Source organism: Hakea prostrata, chromosome 7 (assembly GCF_041222555.1).
Source record: "Hakea prostrata isolate BN-2017 chromosome 7, UWA_Hpros_2, whole genome shotgun sequence".
In the NCBI taxonomy this organism is placed as follows: Eukaryota; Viridiplantae; Streptophyta; class Magnoliopsida; order Proteales; family Proteaceae; genus Hakea; species Hakea prostrata.
Window position 1 is genome coordinate 72,849,688 of NC_142606.1, and position 14,228 is coordinate 72,863,915.

The following is a 14,228-nucleotide window of genomic DNA, read 5'->3' on the forward strand; positions in this document are numbered from 1 at the left end:
GGGGGGGGGGGGGCCCCACCCCGCGGGCTTTTTTTTGAACAAAGCTGAAGTTATAATAAGCTCTCAAGCCGCAGACCTGAGGCAAGCAAAGAAGGATTTACAATGCAAGCTGGTGGGGATGTACACCAGGACCTATTAAGCTGAAAGACCCTAGAGCCCCTGGCAAGATAGTCTGCCTGGGCATTTAAAGATCTACTAATAAAACTAAACCTAATAAAGGAAAAAGCTGTTGATAGCTTTAAAATATCCAGAATAATACCGTTACTTGGCCAATCCAACGATTGCACCTGGCCATTTAAGGCCTTAACGGCAGGCAAGCAGTCAGAGAATATAACCACCTGGGAGATCCTAAGATCCAAAATACAAAAGATGGCGTCTCTAATCGCCTCAAGCTCCATGATAAGAGCGGAGAAACCAAAACAAAACAAAGTTTTTGCAACTACAAAATTGCCCGTAGGGCTCCACAAAATACAACTTCTCCCAGCATGCTTAGAAGAGGAGTCCCAAGCTGCATCAACGAACATGCTAAAGCTGGTTCGAGGGATTGGAGACTCTACATGAACATCACTCGGATTAGAAGAAGAAACCTGCACAACATCACCTTTGGCCAATTCCACATCGCAAAGCAATCTGTTACAAGAGTTCATAGAGTCAAGAAGAGAGAATGATTTACCATTAAACAAAATGTTATTTCTATTAATCCGGATCACTGACAAATGATGCTGCATAGAGTAAGAACATAACCCTTTTGATTTAATGATGCAAACCTAGCTTCCATGAAATCTAACCACTCATGTAAAGAATTGCCATTAAACTCAGAAGAATCAAGACGCAACATAGAAGCTCTCCAAATTTGCTTTGCAAAATCACAGAAAAATAAAACATGGTTAACAGATTCAATTTGTACTTTACCATGATATGAGCACAACAAACAAAGAGGAGATTGAGAGCAATTTCTATCAAACAGAGCTTTTTGAGTTGCAATACCTTCATGAGCAGCTCTCCACATAAAATTTTTTATTTTGGGCAAAGTATTGATGTTCCATATCCTACCCCAATTAACATTTGTAGAGGAGCTAGGGGAATTTAATTGCCCTTCGAGAGAGTTTCTAATCAGATAATATGCAGATTTTACTCTAAACCTACCATTTTTTTCTTCTTTCCAAACCCAGAAATCATCAACTTCCATATTTGATAACGGAATTGATAAGATAGCAATTTTCTCAGTGGAGGTGAAGAGAGCATTTAAAAGATCATGCTTCCAGCATTTTTCTCTCCAGTCTATGAGTTCTCCAACAAAGATAGGTCCCATATCAACCTGAGGTAGAGAGGGGAAAGGAGAAGACAAGTGAGGGATCCACGGGTCCCCAAAAATTCGGGTTGAAAAGCCATTACCAATACCCCTAAGTAATCCTCTCTTGAGAACATCTCTCCCAGCTAAGACGCTTTTCCAACCCCAAGATCCTCTTTTAGAAGACTGAGCATCCAGAAAATTTACATCCTTAAAATATTTACTTTTGAAAGTTTTGGCCCAAAGGGAATTTGGTTGGGTAAGCAATCTCCATCCTTGTTTCGCCAATAAGGCTTTGTTGAAAGAATGAAAATCCCTAAACCCAATTCCCCCTTGATTTTTGGAGCAGCATAACTTGTCCCACTTAATCCAGCAAATTCCAGTGTTTTCATTGTTTCTCCACCAGAATCTCCTGATAAGACTAGTTAACTTGTTGCTCAAATCTTTGGGAAGGAGGAAATTTGATAAAGTGTACGTGGGGAGGGCAGAAGCCACTGCTTTAATTAAGACTTCTTTCCCTGCCTGCGAAAGAAGCTTTTCCTTCCAACCATCAAGTTTTGACTGAAGCCTGTCATACACATATGCGAATACCTGGCTTTTGGATTTTCCGATGCTTGATGGTAAGCCCAGATATATCCCATGAGAAGACACTTCTTTTATATTAATGGTTTGAGTGATGTGTAATCTAGTAAGATGAGGAACTTTCTTACTAAACAAAATGGAAGATTTTGAACTGTTTATATGTTGTCCCGATGCTTCCTCATAATCATTGAGAATTTTTGCAAGGATGCACATATTCTCTGTTTTTGCAGGGGCAAAGATCATGCAGTCATCCGCGAAAAAAAGATGATTTATCTCAGGGGCAGATCGGGCAACTTTGAAGCCAGGGAAACGAGGTATCCCAGTAGAGCAAGACAACCTTCTAGAAAGAACTTCATGACACAAAATAAAAATATAAGGGCTCAGCGGACACCCTTGCCTAAGCCCTCTAAAAGGAGTTATCTTGTTCGAAAGCTGCCCATTAATTTTAATGTGATATTCAACAGTGGAGATGCACTGAAGAATCCAATGGACCCATTTGAAGTCAAAGCCTAAAAATCTCAAAGTGTCTCCAATGAAACACCATTCCATTTTATCATAAGCTTTGCATAGATCAAGTTTAAGTGCCATAAACCCTCCTTTTGAATTTGAATGCTTCATGAAGTGAAGGCACTCATGAGCCAAGTAAATATTGTCGGAGATAGCTCTACCAGGGACAAAAGCACTCTGAGTCTCACTAATAAGAGAAGAGAGGATCGGCTTTAGCCTGTTTGCTAGGCATTTAGCAATGATTTTATAAGGAACAGTGCAAAGGCTGATAGGTCGGAAATCACTCACCATCTGAGGATTCTTCTTCTTAGGAATAAGAGTTATGATGGTTTTGTTTAGGCTTTTTAGAAGAAAACCCTCTTTGAAAAAATGCTGGACAGCATGAATAAGATCTGACCCTACCGTGTCCCAGTTTCTATGATAAAACCTAGCTGGCATGCCATCATAGCCAGGAGCTTTGTTACCCTTCATTTGAAAAAGAGCATCTTTTATTTCTTCAGCCGAAAACTCCCTACAAAGCCTGTCATTTTCTGTGCTAGCTATGCAAGGCTGAATTATTGATGTGAAATTGTGAGGAGATTGGGGATTTGAAGAGGTGAAAAGATCCCTAAAGAAACCATTGATTTCTAGAGATATTTCACTTTCAGAATTTAACCATTGGCCACTTTGGGTTTTCAGCTTAAAGATCCCATTGCGATGTCTCCTGTGACTCGCAACCGAATGAAAAAAGGAGGTATTCTTGTCCCCCTCTTTAAGCCAATTAACTCTAGATCTTTGATGCCAGTACATTTCTTCTTCCTTCATCAGCAAAGCCATTTTGTTAGATAATTCCAATTCAGAAAGGGCTTGCTGACTTGAAGGATTGGATTTTTGGATTATTTCTAATTTCTCTTGGCATTTTTTGATTTCTCTAGAAGCAACAGAGACTGAGATTTTGCTCCAGGACATCAAAGTTTTTGAGCAGTGGTAAATTTTCTGTTGAAAAACATAAGCAGGGGATCCATGGAGATTTGTAGACCAACCCATGCTAATTTGATCTTGAAGATCACTATACCCTTCCCACTTGTTTTCATACATGAACCTCATGGGAACTCTTTTTTGTTTTTGAAGAGTGACATCCACAGGAGAATGATCAGATCCCACCATGGCTAACTTATGAGCACTGATATCCCTAAAGGCATTTAACAACAAAGAGTTGCAAAAAACTTTGTCCAAGTCTTCTTTAATAAGAGCTTTGCCTTTCCTTTTGTTAGACCACGAAAAAGGAGGCCCCGAACATTTAAGCTCGAAGAGATTACAATCAGAAATTGTGTTCCTAAACTTATCAATTTGTCTTAAGGGCCTAGGATTCCCACCCCATTTCTCCTCATTACTAAGAATTTCATTGAAATCACCTAGCACTAGCCAAGGAGTAGAGACAGTTCTACTAAGCTGAGCTAATTCATCCCAATTTCTAGATCTATTTTCCAATTTAGGATCCCCATAAACCAAAGTAATTCTAAATTCAACATTGATAGAATTAACATTAACAATCATGTCAACAAAATTAACTGAAGCTGAAAGAAGAGTTAAAGAGACCATACCATTCCAAAAGAGTGCAGTTCCACCTGATTTCCCAATAGGATCTAGCACAAAGCTATCAGAAAAGCCAATTGATGATGAAATTCTATTCATAACTGATTCAGGTTGCTTAGTTTCCAGTAGGAGCACTAGGCAAGGTCGAGAAGATTTGCAAATGTTTTGCAAGTATTGTTTTGTCAGGGGTCGACCACTCCCTTGACAATTCCAGCAGATTAGCTTCATTTATCACCTGGGGGCTGATTAAGGGCAGCCTTCCTCACCCTGTTTGCCGAGGTCTCTTGGTTTATTGTTGCTTTTTGGAGCAGAGAGGAGTTTGCAAGAAAAACTTGTGTAGTGTTGCGAGCCTGCCTAGCCTGGTTCTTCATTTTCCGGGGAACAAAGGAACTAGAAGAATTCTGCAAATTAGCCCTAACTACCATATCAGAAATTCTGAGTTTTTTAAAATGAGATGATATTTGCAATTCCTCTGCCTGTTTCCTTTTATTTTTACCATCAAAATGATCACCACCAAAGCCTGTAGAGGGTAACTCTTCAATGGTAACACCTGAATGGGGAAGACACTGCTCACTATGCTCAGTTGTAACAATCACAATTTTTTGGGCTACTGTTATGGAGTTTGAAAGATCAGGGATATCAGACAAGGATTCCTTTGACTCAGTATGTGAGATTAACTGAGAATTCTCAGAAGTACGAGCCAAACAATTATAAGACGAAGAACCTGCAGAGGACTCCTCATTTAACTCTTGCGCAGAAACATCTTCCATCACATTAGGATCCAAAGAACCCGAAGAACGAAAACCTGAAATACTATCTAAAATCTTCTTAATGCTAGAAGCCAAAGAGCTATTGTAAGACAAAGCCAGAAAGCATACAGGAGGAAAGTCGGGAAAATCCGATCCTGGGGTACCTTCACCCCAATAGGAGCAAGATAGGTTTAAATTTTTATTAAAGTCCATTACAGCCTCAAGAATTTTAAGAGCCCATGGGCCATAAAACAGATGGGCTTTGTCCAAAACAAGTATAGAAGAGCTTGTAAAGTAACTTGGGCCCAAATGGGCCACACTAGAGTTATCAAAATTGTTAAACATACCTGGAAGCTGACAAGGATCAGGCCCACTTATTAGGGCAACACTGGCTTGCTGAGTCATAAGCTGATGTGGAAGTGATAAGGTGTTAACCACGCTAACCAGCGGCGCCGGAGGAAGATTGCGGATAACTCTGAAAGTCCCAGGGATTGATAGCACCGGAGAAGAGACCTCAACCAAGTCAGAAATGAGAGTCTGTATTCGAGGTGGGAGCAAGATCTGCCGCTCTCCCACAGATAGAGGGACCAGGAGATTTGATTCAATAAGAATGACTTTTGCCAACAGGTATTGAAGATCTTTTAGAGGCAAACGACAAGCTTTACTACCAACCCTCATCCAATCACCAAATTCAGAGTTGCAAACCTGAAGAGTTAGCTCATCAGGGATAGACGAGAAAATGGGTAGGCCTCTATCAATAATTTGTTGTTTCAACTTGCAGAGACGGGCCTCATGACCAATGATTCCACAAAAAAAACAAAATTGAGGCATTTTCACAAACTGAAGATCAATCCAGAATCTTTCTCCATCCTGAATACCAGCCCTAAATCCTGGACGGAAAGGCTGCAAAACATTTCTCTCAACCTTCATACACATCGGTTTCCATAAGGTTCTCAGATTAATAGTCATATTAACAGATTTGAAACGCCCAGCTTTACTCCCTATCTGAGAAGCATATTCCTTCTTATACAGATGAGGAGGAACATTTAGAGCTTGCACTTCAACTTCAAAACTATCAAACGAGTATCTCTCTGTAGGCACCTGCGGGTTCCATTTCTTGAGCAGCAAAAGATTATTTTTCACCAGCCACGGCCCTCTGTTAAGAGCAAGATGTACCTCAGCTGAAGACGCAAGCTTGATTAGGAAGATATTTTCCATAGGTTGAGTGACTTCTATGTGGTGGTTTAGACTCCAAGCTGCTATCATTGATTTAGCCACAGTAGCCTCCGAGACACTTCTAGAGGTGAACAGTTTTCCTATAACAACCGTGGACCAAACATCCCTACACAAAGCATTTTGCGAATTTTCCGGAGGGTCAGGGGGTAAAATGAGGTCAGGCAAAATCAACTCATCCATATCTTGCGGTAGCTCCACTTCCATCTGTAGAAAACTTTTTGCACAAATCCAAGAAGAAGTCAACAGAAGATAAAGGTATTAAAGATGAAATCAGGTAGTTGGATAAAGTAAATGGGAAGAAGACAAAAAGATAAAGTTCCTTGTTAAAGCCAAGGTCATGTGATCCCTTGGAGAAGTTTCCAAGAACCTAAATACATAATTTACTCCTGAGCACAAAGAAGGTAATATTTTAAGAGATTGAAGAAGCACAAAAACCAGTGAATATCTTAATGTATAAGGCCTAAGTGACTGGACGGAGGCTTTTCTTTACCCCTCACAGGAGGGATTTACCCTCACAGACTAGCTGGAGGGAGAGATATAGTGCCAAGGTTTGGCCGGACGATCACTTATTCCAGTGAAAATTGCTTACCAGTATGTAAGAGAATCGAACCTCACACAGAGAAATGAGGAAAACGATCGGAAACCTTAACGAGAGGAAGCGGCGGATCCGGGGGGGGGGGGGGGGGGGGGGGGGGGGGGAAAAGGATTCTTTTACCCAATAAAGAGAGGAAAAAAAAACTAATATATGGCAATCCATTTCATTTTTAGGTTTTTGTTAGTGACTATGTGGATATCCTCAATCCGGTGACACATGTAAGACACCAATCCAATGGTAATAAAAAAAGATAGTATTTTAATATACTCGATCAATTAAAGAAAGTCCTAAAATTCACAAAGAAACACCTCAGTAACAATAGAATTCACAACATAAAACCCAAAAACCCCGTCAACAAATAAGATTTTGCGATTCAGAAACCCTAGCCGACTACACCACCTTGTACATCCAGGTTGCAGCAGTTAGATCTTCAATTACTCTGTATTTAATTTGGTGTTTGGTTTTCCATGGACTCACAATCTGTAGGTTAAATTAAAGTTCTATTATAAATATGTTTAAAACTTATATTATATAAATATCTGTTTTAATTGTGTCTTTTATCCATGGTTTTATTTAGTCCCACATCGGATTGAGATGATCTGATTATATGGTTTATATATAGTAAGGGCCCATGTATTATTAATTTGTGCGACACGAACCGAGCCTGAATCCTGTTGTGACCCTACCATAATTATATATATATATATATATATATATATATATATATATAATATATATATATATATATATATATATATATATATATATATATATATATATATATGACTTGGGCTTTGATGCCCATTTTGTCATGGGCCCTATTCTGGAAAGCCCGCTGCTGGGTGATTACCCTTTCACCCACAACCTTCTTGGAGGGAGTTGAGCTGAAAGGTACCCTCACAAAGAGAGGTGATCTTACCCTTTCACCCACAGCCTTTGGAGCTCTATATAAACCCATTTCCGAGTTCATTCTAAGAACTTAATTACCTCCTCCTCTTTCTTTCTCCTAGTTGTTCTATCAAACACTGAACATTACTTGATACACCTTAAGTAACCTTTATGAGGTGCAACCTTAAAGGTTGGGCTGACTAATCTTGGGGTGAAGACACTGTAGAACCCGTATTGCACAAATCGGGGTGTCTAAATACCTTAAAGAAAGCACATTTGGTACGTTTCAGCTCTCAAATAGAATTGTAAGATCAAGTGTATTTGCAGATTCCTCAACAACGTTTCAACAAGTTCATGTACAAGTTTCATTGTCAAGTCATCATGTTCATAAATTCAGGAGGGATAATTAGAAAATCAATGTGTAGACAGCATGTTAATGGACAATCTCAGAGCTAATAATAGAATTGGCAACAATATAGATTAAATGATTATGCATTGTTTTTTACCACATAATCGTTAACACTTCTTTTCAGGAGAGGGTGTGACCTTCAAAATCCTAGAAACAACTAAAGAAAAATAAGACAAAAATACCCGAAATAAATAGAGGGTTGCATGTTTGATGCCACCAATTTGCAACCTTTGTTGCATCACACAGGAGACAAGCACAAGAAACCCCTGATCAACCATTTTGGTAATTCACATTGAGAAATTAGAGGGGTTTAGTTTCGTTCGTTAGATTAGGGTTTCGAGTCTTCTTACAGATAAAGACAAGTTCTTTTTAAATATACAAACAAACCATTGCAAGGAATGATGACTTCAAAGTTTATGATTTCGTTTTATCGAAGTTAAAGGTTTTGGTTGATGTGGTGAAAAATGGATTGATTTTGTGAATTTGAAAAATATCAAGGATGGAAAGTTGTAATACCGAAAAACATTAAAATATACGAAAATCCCACCAAACAAATATGGATTGTTCTTACTTCCTTGGACAAGTGTCATACTCTAGACTGCGCAGACAGATATCGGCATAGCTGCGACTAAATCCCATTTCATATATGTTTGAGTGTGTTTTGGTTGGATTTTTATTAGCATTGTTGTAGCCAATGGTGTAGATTATGCCACGTAGTCAAAATAATATCTAAATTCTAACAGTACAGAATAAAGTGGTGAGGTTTAGTTGTAAATACAATATTTTATCTTTATATTTTAATTTACTAATTTACAAAATTAAACCACTCCATTTACCCGACTATCACATCTCTGTTTCGGTAAGTTTGTCTTCCTCGAGCGAATGTGTTTGTAGTGGTAACTGTGACTGGCTCTGAACGACGTCACCGGCATGTCTCTCACTCCGAAGTTTTTATTTTTTTCTTCTTCTACCTAGTTTTGTACTTGACCACCGGAATCTGATCGACATAGAAGCCAAAGGATTTTTTTTTTTTTCTATATTTGATGGGTGTTTACATTTGACTCCAGATGTCCAATTTTCTAGTATGATGCACTTTCTTACAGATGTTCCAAAATCTGCAATAGGCTATTCCATTAATTTGTTTTATTACTTTTTCTATTAGAAGATATATGACGCAATTGAAATATCTCACTGGGTTTTAAAATTAGGGCAAGGCAAGAAAAATGTAACACTTCGTGGGTGTGAGAGTGATGTAAGGTTTTTGAAATAGTGGATTTTTTTTTCTCTCTAGTGGATATAGGCAAGGTTTTAGCGAACCACGTTAATTCCTATTATGTATTTTGTTTGTGTTTCTTCTTTATTCATGGTTATGCATACGTATCCCTAACAAGTGGTATTAGAGCAAGGTTCAATGGATCGTTGCCAAAGGTGTGCGAAGATCCAGAAAATAGAGGATAGGTACCAAGAGAACAGGAAGGCTTCGACGGATTGATCGAAGATACGACTAGAATCATGAGGGTTTTTTTTTTCTTGTGCTTTGATCGGATTGGATCGGTGGAAAAAAAAAAAAGGGAAGGACGATCTTAATCAAGATCATGGAAAGACGATTGTCGGTGGTTAATCGGATTAGCGATTGGCCGTCGATTGGTTTTTTTAAGTTTTTTAACTTTTTCTTTATGGCTTTGATGTAATGATTATTACATTGTTTGTGAATATTAATTTGATTAAAAAAAGCCCAAGGCAAATGAAACCAGGGGCAAAGGTATATAGGACCACCGAGAGGAGACAGCGGCGACCAGCGCCCACCCCCCCCGAACGCAGGTGGAAATCCTTCCTAGTTTGCTCTCCATTAATCCCGATTGGGTGTAGATATTATCCCCCCGGATGTGATCCGGTAAATTTGGTGGTGGCGGCGGGTCAGACTTCCTGCTAATACTCAAGTAAGGGAAGGCGAATCCGTAATGATTTTCCCATCAATTAATTGAATTGAATTACTTTTGATGTATTACCAACAGTTTTGAAGAAGAAGGGGGGGGGAAGTTGAAAAAGTGGAACATAAGAAGAAGAAAAAAACAAAGAAAGTTCGGTTAGAGAAAAGATAAAAAAGTTGTTTCCATAGGATTTTGTGTGAAGGTATTTTGTATAGAGTTAAGTGTTCCTAAGGTTTTTGGGCGTTCTAAACACAGTGGAAGTGACGGATCGAGGAGATTTTGCTCCATTGGTATTGATTTTGTAAGTTTATATGGAGCTCAACGGACAGGTCTTTTAGGTTGATGACGAGTATGAAGGGTACAAATCAGATGGCGGTGAAGAGTTCTAATTTCTCCATAGAACTTTTTAATGGCCATAACGATTTCACCTTGTGGCAACAACGGGTGAAGAACATCTTTACGCGGGAATGGACTATTAAGGCTCTCGAAACAAAATCCAGAAAAGCCAGAGGCGATGAAGGAAGATGAGTGGCAAGAGTTGAGGGATCTAGCAAATAATACGATCCAATTGTATCTTGCGGATAATGATATTCGTGAAGTCATCGGAGTGGCGGATCCGAAGGAAGTCTGGGAAAAACTGGAGAGCAAGTACAAGTCCAAGTCGTTGACAAATCGGTTGTTTTAAAAAAAACAGTTATATGGCATTCGATTGTCAGATGGAGCAATTTTTGACAAGCACCTGGATGAGTTCAATAGGATTTTGACATAGTTGTCGGCTTTTGATGAGGAGATCAAGGAGGAAGACAAGGCGTTACTCTTGTTGGCATCATTGTTTCAGTCATTTGATCACATTGTGACCACATTACTTTTTGGTAAGGACACTTTGAAACTTGATGATGTTATTACTGCATTGCTAATGAATGAAACACGGTGGAAAAATAGCGGTGATAAGGAGTCGGATGAAAGTAGTGCCTTAGTTGTAAGGGGTGGTCATAGTAGAGGAAGATCAAATGGGAGAATGGAGGGGTCTAACAAGTCAAGGGGTTGCTCAAAGTTTGTTGATCACAAAGTAAACTTGTTACTATTACAAAGAGGAAGGTCATATAAATAAAGATTGTTAAAGGCGTAAGGAGGATAGGAAAAGGAAGTATGGGGAGAGTGATGAATCATGTATTGTTGTCTTATGGAGCGATGATGGAGGAGATGATGTCCTTATGACTTCATCATTAAGTTTGGATATTTCACATTGGATTTTAGACTTTGGGTGTTCTTTTCACAGGTACAGTCAGGAATCAGTTTGCTACATATCATGCATGTGAAGGGGGTATTGTCAAGATGGCAAATAATGCGGAAAGCCGGGGTTGTCGGAGTTGGAACTCTGCGGATTTGTATGTTTGATGGGATTGTGCGAACTTTGACTGGGGTTAGACATGTGCCAGATCTAAGGAAGAATCTGATTTCATTGAGTATTCTAGATTCTAAAGGTTTCAAATGGTCATCTAAAGGTGGAGTTCTCAAGGTTTAAAGGGGATCCATGGTTGTGATGCGAGGAAAGATGATTAGTAAGTTGTACAGGCTTGCAGCTTGCAGGGAATGTTAAAACAGGTGGAGCTCCAGATGACACTTTGGCAAGGGGTACAGGTAGATAGAATTTGCAGGTTGTTCAGGGCCAAAACAAGGGCAAATGTTAAAAAAAGCAATTGACTTTTGCTTTGTATTTGATGAGTGGAAGTGATCTCTCAGAGTTGGCTGTGACAGAAGGACAGGTGGAGCCACATCACGTCGTATAGTGGCGATGAGCTATACAAGACACCCCAAGAGGAGGGTGTGCGTCGTGCTGGTATAGTGATGGCGGTAACAAAAGCATCCCTGGAGGGGATGTGGGCCATGCGGTAAGGTGTGGTGGATACACAGAGACTAGTGATTGCAGAGAGACATCATCAACAATTTTCTTTAAGGTGGTTTGCAGAATTCAAGCCAAGGTGGAGATTGTTGGGTTCGAATGTCTTGTATTATGTGAGTCTATGTAATTGTAGTTTTAGTTGTATTTGTAATTGGAATAGAGTTTTGGTCAATTACTAGTATTGGGTTAAAGTTGTAATTATATTGGGATTAGGGTTTTAGGCTTTCCTATAAATAATCTTTGTGGGATAACCTATATGTATCAATCCCTATAGGGGATTGAGGAACCCATCCAGGTGATAGGGATTGGGGCAAGGCAAGCAAATGATAGCACTTTGTGGGTGTGAAAGTGGTGTAAGGTTTTTGAAATAGTGATTTTTTTGATCTCTCTGGTGGACGTAGGCAATGTTTTGCCGAACCACGTTAAATTTTTCTTATGTATTTTGCTTGTGTTTCTTCTTTGTTCATGGTTGTGCATCTGTATCCCTAACAAAAATTTCTCCCATGGGCTTCAGTAATCTGATTAAGCTTGCTTTCTTGTTAGATCAATCTCAATGCTTCGGTGGGCAAATTTCAAGTGATAGTTTTTTTTTGAGTAAATATCAATTACCTCCCCTTTTAGCTGGACAAATAGCACTTACACCCCCTCTTAGTTGGATAATATCACTTACCTCCCCTCTTACCTAGCAAATATATCAAACACCTCCCCTCTGTTAACTTTCTCGGTTAAATTTAACTTTTAGCATTAAATATTTTTCTAAAACTATTTTTTATTTCAGACCATTAAATACCCTTGGTTAAAAACAACTCCCCTCTTAACTACCCTTGGTTAAAAATATTTTTTTATTTCAAACATTAAATTATCAAAATCACCCTAACAGTGAAAATACTAAATTACCCTCAATTAAAATAATTGTTAAAAAACCAAAGCAGCATAATTAAAACCCAAATTATCTTTAATTATTAAAAGTCCAACATACTTTTTTTTTTTAAATTTATCAAACAATTAAAAAAACCCAAAATAGTAGTATGTGTTTAATTTTATCAACATACCTTTTTTTTTTTTCAATTGCATTTCTAATTTACTTGATAATAGTATGCCTTTTTTTTTAATTGTTTCATCAAATTAAAAAAAAAAAAAAGTATGTTGGGCTTTTAATAATTAAAGATAATTTGGTTTTTAATTATGGTGTTTTGGTTTATAATAATTATTTTAATTGAGGGTAATTTAGTATTTTAACTGTTATGGTGATTACGGTAATTTAGGATTTAAAATAAAAAATATTTTCAGCAAGGGTAGTTTGGGGTTTAGAAAAATATTTAACGGTAAAAGTTAAATTTACCAAAAAAATTAACAGAGGGGAGGTGTTTGATATATTTGCTAGGTAAGAGGGGAGGTAAGTGATATTTAACCTTTTTTTTTTATCGATTGGTTGTTAGCGTTAAGTATTTTTTGCCCCCTCTTATTTGCAAGCATGCTTTAATTTCTTTGATTTAGTAGAAAGAACTACATAACTAAGTAGATCTGCAAACCCGAGAGATAAACTGAACGACGATTCTTGAAGAAGATGAATCACCAAGGCCTAACCATCGACTAGGGTATGGAAGAAGTTGATGGTTATGGAAGAAACGTCAATTATGAAGAATCAAACTCTAGAGATTTGAGAGGGGTAAATGGAGGGGAGGGGTTTCATTTTGTAAATTAATAAACTATCAAACCTTTAAAATGTAAATATTTTGTATTTATAACTAAACTTCACCACTTGATTTTGCACCATTCGATTTTATTTTGATTACGTGGCATAATCTACATCATTGGCTGCATGTTGCAGCAGTTGCTGCTGCAAATAAAATTCCGTCTTGGTTTCTACCATAAATTTTTTTTGGGTGTTCTGGTTGAGGTTGGTGGACGGTCAGCAACCGTCACGACTTACAACCTTCTCAATAAAACACACTTAGGTCTGTCGAGGATTTGACCGACTTGATAATGACATATACCAATGGAAGAGCCATAGTTATTTGATTCCAACCTTTTGGTTGCCTTCGATTTTGAAGTTCTCATTGATCTATGTCGTTTACACCTACTCACATATCAACAAAGCTATCATAATTTTGAAATGATACTAAGAATCCAATTCTGTCGATAAATGCCATAATACATGCACCTTTTCACTATCTTCTTTTAATGGTGCATGTCTATTTATACTGTTGTTGTTGTTCATCAGTTGAATAACAAAATTGCTACTACTTTTTGCTCTATCATCTCTCTCCCAAAATTCAAATCAAATGGCCAGCTTCAGAGGAGCTCGAATTAAGATATGAGCATGCACTAACCCAATATAGGAGGGGTGGTAACCTTTGACAATGTTACATTTTCAATTTTTTAGTTTTTTTTTTTGGTGGACACAATGTTACATTTCTGTTGAATCTTGCACACTATTGGCCTTGGAAAATATACATCATCATTTGACAAGAGTCCAAGAAACAAAATTATGTTAAGACCCCCTAACAAGTTTTGATATATTCAATTTCATTTCTATCCTCTCGAGTTTCCAGAGATGGG